This window comes from Peromyscus maniculatus, chromosome 5 (assembly GCF_049852395.1).
Source record: "Peromyscus maniculatus bairdii isolate BWxNUB_F1_BW_parent chromosome 5, HU_Pman_BW_mat_3.1, whole genome shotgun sequence".
Classification (NCBI taxonomy): Eukaryota; Metazoa; Chordata; class Mammalia; order Rodentia; family Cricetidae; genus Peromyscus; species Peromyscus maniculatus.
Genome location: NC_134856.1, coordinates 2386661 through 2393431, shown reverse-complemented (window position 1 = coordinate 2393431; position 6771 = coordinate 2386661). Strand labels below are relative to the sequence as shown.

The following is a 6771-nucleotide window of genomic DNA, read 5'->3' as shown; positions in this document are numbered from 1 at the left end:
TATTTTATTACTCATTTTTTGTGGCAGATACTATTGGATCTCTCTAGCCAATAACCATTCTTCTACCTCTAACCTTCCTCCATGAAAGAATGCCATTTTGTTTGGGAGTGCAAATTGTTAAGGAATGTACTCCAAAGGGCAGAAAATGTCTCTAAATTGGGCCATGTCATGTGTAAACATTCTATAGATGGGCTTAAGTAAAGTAGATGAACTCAAACAAAATTCAATGCAAATCCAGCTCTCATCTTCAAGATCATGTGACTTCTGATCAAATTAGTTAACCTCACTGAAAGGTGATTAATTCACACAAGGGAGTAATAATATTATAATTCACTAATAAATACAACATATAATGAGGACTCAGATATATATATATATATATATATATATGTATATATATATATATATATGCTGCTAGATGCTAAACAAAATTGTGATCTACACTCAGCCATCAACTTCACTAAATATTTTACTTTCCAATAAAGGCAACAACTCTAAAGTAAGTTAGATAATTAAATATCTGAGCACAAGTATCTACTAGAATTAGAATTTGCTCAAAAGAATAAAAAAAAATCTACCCAGATCAAATGTGGACATTTGCCCACTACAAAGAAATTGCCCAATAAATATCAAAAACCTTGCACTGGGAGGGAAGTAGTAAATGTCTACAAGCATCCTTGTGGAGGTAAAGTATATTAGTAAAATTACAAATATCAAATTTTTTGTGGCAATATAATGTAAGATATTTGGGAAGGACAGCAATTAACAAATGTGATTGAAGCATAGTCTGCGTATGTATTAGGAAGCAGTTCAGTAAATGTAACAGAATTTAGCACTTGGTCATGGAGATCTTCAAAAGACAAAGAATGCTTCAAAAAAGAAGTCGTAAGCCGGGCGGTGGTGGCGCACGCCTTTAATCCCAGCACTCGGGAGGCAGAGCCAGGCGGATCTCTGTGAGTTCGAGGCCAGCCTGGTCTCCAAAGTGAGTTCCAGGAAAGGCGCAAAGCTACACAGAGAAACCCTGTCTCGAAAAACCAAAAAAAAAAAAAAAGAAGTCGTGTGTGCGTGCGTGTGTGTATGCGTGTGTGTGTGTGTGTATGTGTGTGTGTATGTGTGTGTGTATGATGTGTGTATACATATATACACACATATAGAAAATATATAGAAAATATCTATTTACAAACACACACTTTTTCCTTGCTTGATAACTTTCATGGAGACACTTGGATCAATCTCTAACCAGAAGTGTCACTGGTGAAAAATGCCATGAGAGTTGTACTAAACATATCCTGCAACAGTATATCCGGAGCAAAGATAAAGTGCTGACAGGATGATTGAGTTTAGCCTGCAAAATTGATTATTTTACTTCCCAACTTGCTAGCCTTTAATTGAAATGGATAGATTTGACGGAGCACCCTTGGCCTTGGCCACAGTGTCTGGCAAAGCCTGAAAACTGACACCCTGACTTTTGAGGGCACAGAGCCAGAGATTTCCATAGGTCAATTCTGTCTCCCCATCCTGTCCTGTTGAAGAAGATGGAATCAATGGGAAAATGGCCAAGTTGCCACTTTGCTGCTTTTCCCTCATCCTCAGGGCAGAGAAGTGGAGTTTATGTTACCCCAACAGCAGTGAATAAAACTAGACCTCAGTGCTCACTGAATGGTGACCTCAGTTTGAGTTTAAAATTTTCTCTTCCTGAAAACAAATACCTGAGGTTATCCCTTTATGAAAATTAGTTGAGGCTCCAGCTAAACTGGAAAGCTAATGTTGGAGAAACACTTCTCAAAGTTTGTCTGTCTTTTGCCACATTTCCCACAATAGCATTGAACAGTTCCCTTTTGATGATGCCCCATAGTTCAAGCAACTGTATATAATGGATTTTCAGAATGCAGAGGATGAATGGAACATTGCCTCCATGATAAGACAGACTATGTTCAGAACAAAGGAGCTAATTGAACAAGCTTCACATGCCTGAAAAATGACCTTATCATCTACTTCAGTGAAGTTTTACCAAAGGAAACCTTCCTTGTGTGCTTCATTGGCATGCTGCTTTATTCTGTCAACTTGCTATGGTTTGATCCTTAAGACAAGCTTATACCACTATCAGGGTTAGCACAATTGATATGCTTGTGTAGTGGACAAAGAAAATACAATTCTGTCATTAAAAAAAGTCTTACCAGAGGTTTATTAAGGAAAAGTAAGATTTAGAAGTGTACAGGCCCCGCCTCTCAGAAAACCTGATAGGCTGGCCACAGACTTTCTCCTCCCTCTCTCTCTTCCTCCAGACCCAATCCCCCAATCTCATCTCTAGCTCTGTGGCAGAACACCCATGGCAGATTTCCCTATCCCCTGCTACTATCTTTGGTGGATCCCACAGATCTTCCTCTTCTAATCTTTCTAAACCCACTTGTTACTTTGTCTAAGACCTCAACTCCAGCAGGCACCCCCTACTAAATGAATAGCTACTCATCCCAGGGCAACAAGTAGACTGAAAGCAGACTCACTCCTCTCCTACTGCTACTGGGGTCCAATATTCCCAGTCTCATTCCCAGCTGTGTAGCTGGAAACCTGCTGTGGATTCCTTTCCTCTCTAACCCCATCCCCAATGGATCACAAAGACCTTCTCCTACAGCCTTCCTTCCCCCAACTCATCCCAGTGTCCCAGTTTCCAACATCAGCAGCATTCTCTGTGAACACACCAGCTGAACAGGCCAGGAAAACAGACAGATAACACACTCTCTGAAAACCTAGAGAGGAAATGGAAACCAAGGAACAAAGCATCCACCAAACAAAGACAAATCCTGAAATCAGCACCTAGACATATAATCATCCCAAACCCAGTGTAAAAACATAATCAATAACAGCTAGCACAATATGTCTCCACTGGAGCCCACCTATTCTACACAGCAGGCCCCGAATATTCCAACATTTCTGAAGTACAAGAAAAAGACCTTAAAACAGCTTTCATGAATGTAATAGAGACCCTTAAAAAGAAATGACTAAATCTCTTTTAAAATGCAAGAAAACACAAGCAGTGTAAGGAAATAAATAAAACTATTCAAGACTTGAAATTGAAAATATAATCAATAAAAAATCCAAACTGAGGGAATTCTGGACATGAAAAATTTCAGAATTTGAACAGGAACTACAGAGGCAATTGTCACCAACAGAATACAAGAGATAGAAGAGGGAATCTCAGGCATCGAAGAAACCATAGAAGAAATGGATACACCAGTCAAAGAAAATGTTTAAAAATTCCCAACACAAAACATCCAGGAAATATGGAACACTATGAAAAGGCCAAACCTTAGAATAATAGGTATAGAGGAATTAGGAGAAACTCAGCTCAACAGCCAAGATAATATTTTTAATCAAAATCATAGAAGAAAAATTTCTTAATTTAAAGAGGGAGATACCTGCCTATAAAGGGACCAACAAATATAGAAAACACCAAATAGACTGAACCAGAGAAGCAAGCCCCGCAACCATATAATAATCAAAACACTAAATATGCAGACCAAAGAAATATTAAAGGTTGCCAGGGAAAAAGACCAAGTAAAATATAAAGGCATACCTACTAAATAATTAAATCTGACTTCTCAATGGGCACTCTAAAAGCCAGAAGGCCCTGGACAGATGTGTGGCAAACTCTACAAGATACCAGCCTGACTTATTATGACCAGAAAAACTTTTAATCACCATAGATAGAGAAAAAAACATGTTTCATGATAAAATCTAATTTAAACAATATCTATATACAATTCCTACAGAAGGAGCTAGAAGGAAACCCCCAATATAAAGAGGTTAAATATGGCCATTAAGATACAAGAAATAATCTCACACTAGCAAAACCAAAAGGGAAGTGTATGCACACACACACACACCACCACCACTACCACCACCACTAGCACCATCATCAACAATAATAACCCAATAACAAGAATCAACAATCATTGTTCAATGATATCACTTAATATCAGTGATCTCAATTTCTTAATGAAAAGACACAGACTAACAGAACTGATGCAAAACCAGGATCCTTCCTTTTACTGCATCCAAGAAACACACCTCAACATCAAGGATAAACATTACATTAGGGTAAAAGGTGGGGAAAAGAAATTTTAAGCGATGGACCTAAGAAGCAAGCTGGTGTAGACATTTTACTATCTAACAAAATAGACTTAAACAAAAAATAATCAAAAGAAATGGGGGAAGACAACATATACTCATCAAAGAATAAATCTACCAAGATGACATTTCACTTCTTAACATTTATACTCCAAACAAAAGGGCACCCAAGTTTGTAAAAGAAACACTATTCGAGCTTAAAACACATATTGACCCTCACACACTGATAGTGGCAGACTTCAATACCCCACTCTCAGAATGGATTAAAACTAAACAAATACTGAAGCTGATAGACATTATAAACCAAATGGACCTAACAGACATTCACAGAACATTTCCCCCAAACACAAAAGAGTATACCTTCTTCTCAGCACCCCATGTAGCTTTCTCCAAAATTGACTACATACTTGGGCACAAAGCAAGTCTCCGCAAATTCAAGACAATTGAAATAACTCCCTGCAGACTATCAGACCACAAGGATCAAAATTGGGTATCATGAACAACAGAAAACTTATAAAATCATGGAAAATGAACAACTATCTACTGAATGAAAAAAAATGGATCAAAACAGGAATAAAGAAGTTAACGACTTTCTAGAATTTGATGAAAATGAATACACAGCATATTCAAACTTCTGGGACACAATGGAAGCAGTACTAAGAGGAATGTTCATAATGATAATACCTATGGAAAAATATTGGAGATATCTCCTATTAAAAACTTAACAGCACATATGAAAGCTCTAGAACAAATAGAGGTAAGCACACTCAAGAGGAGGAAATGGCAAGAAATAATTGAACCAAAGTCTGAAATAAATATAATAGAAGGAAAGAACAATACAAAGAATCAATGAAAAAAAATAGTTGTTTCTTTGAGAAAATCAACAAGATATACAAACCCGAGAGAGACACTGCCAGACGCCGCCATGACCAGCAGCATGTGAAGACTCCGGTAAGCCACCAGCCATGTGGCAAGATGAAAAGTTGTAAGATTATTTGAGAGTTGGCGCTGAATCTAACATTCAATAATGGCAACAGGTGACTTAAAAAGAAGCTTGCGGAAGCTAGAACAAGTGCTTCGTTTGCTAAATTACCCTAATGAGGTGGATTATGTTGGTTTGATGAAGGAGGACACAGCAGCATCTTTGCCTATCATCAGCTATTCTCTTACCTCATACTCCCCTTATATATCAGAACTTCTGATGGAGTCCAATATAGACCTCATATCAAAGAATGATGTGCGCTTCACAGATACCGTCTTTGTGATCAATTTGATTATAAACCAATTTTGACAAAAAAGCAATTTATACAGTCTGGATTTGCTGAATGGAAAATCCAAATTGTCTGTGAAATATTGAATTGTGTGATGAAAAAGCACAAGCAATTGACTGGGTCTGACAAGACTTCGTCATGCCAGAGAAAGAAAAGCATCCCGGAAAGGGCCCGAACCTTGTTCGAGCAGTGAGAACACACCTGGAGAGGCTGTGGGCATTGACATCACTGGCCGGTTTATGACTTCAGGAAAGAAGAAAGCTGTGGTGATCCGTCATCTGTACACAGAAGATAACATTGACCTTCCGAACGGACAGTGAGTTCAACAGAAGGGAGTAAAGGGTGTGATGAGTCAGAAGAGATGACTTCTCAAGTCATGATTCATGACGAGCAGGCCTCTGAAGACAAGGCTCAGCTGAAAGATCTTTGTGACAACCCTGAGCTCACTGCACTTCACATAGCTCTTGCTGAATGTCAGGACAAGCTTAAGAGGCTGACTTGTGTAGAGAAAAGACTCCAGTATTTGGAAGCTGCAACAAAAGGGAAGGTGATGGTCGATGAGGCCTGGAATAATCTCCTAAGTTGAGTCACTCTTCTTGAAACAGACATGCTTTTGTCTAAAAAGAATGAATGCGTAGAGCTTAATGCAGCAAGTGAAGACAATGACTCTGATAGTGTTGTGGATGCTGTGTCCATTGATAAAAAATAGAGTGTGGGGGCACCAGCCAGAATGTATCGGTCATCTGGCTACAGTACACTGTCACCAGAGTCAACGCCCAGAGCCTCCACTGTTAACTATTGTGGCTTGAAAGATTTTCCAGAGGAAACAACACTTCAGAAAATGGAAAGGATGAAAAAAATGTTTGAAGAGACTGAAGAGCTACTGAAATGCTCGAGTCACTAACTGTACAGTTTTTCTGCGTGAGCATCTCTAGGACTTTGCTACTTATAATGCTATATTTAAGAATTCCTTGTACACTTTTAATATACTGTAATATATTATTAAGAATTTGAATTCTATTTGGTGTGTGAGTGTTTTTCATTGCTAAATAAATATTTTTAATATTGTAAAAAAAAGATATACAAACCCTTATTCAAACTAACTAAATGTCTGAGAGAATATCCAAATTAACAAAATCAGAAACAAAAAGAAGGAAATAACAATAGACACCAAGGAAATGCAGAGAATCATAAGGAGTTAATATCAAAACCCATGTTCCACCAAATTGGAAAATCTAAAAGAAAAGAATAATTTCCTGGATAGGTACAACTTATCAAAGTTAAGTCAAAGTAGATAAACAATTTAAATAGACCTATAACAACTAAAGAATTAGAATCAGTCATTAAAATCCAGAACCCTAAAAAACCCAGA

At 37.8% G+C, this 6771-nt stretch overlaps 1 pseudogene; it reads left to right on the top strand.

Annotated features, from left to right (window-relative positions):
• The first annotated feature begins 5105 nt into the window (after positions 1–5105).
• On the top strand, positions 5106–6476 carry LOC102927416 (centrosomal protein of 44 kDa pseudogene; annotated as a pseudogene).
• The last annotated feature ends 295 nt before the right edge of the window (positions 6477–6771 follow it).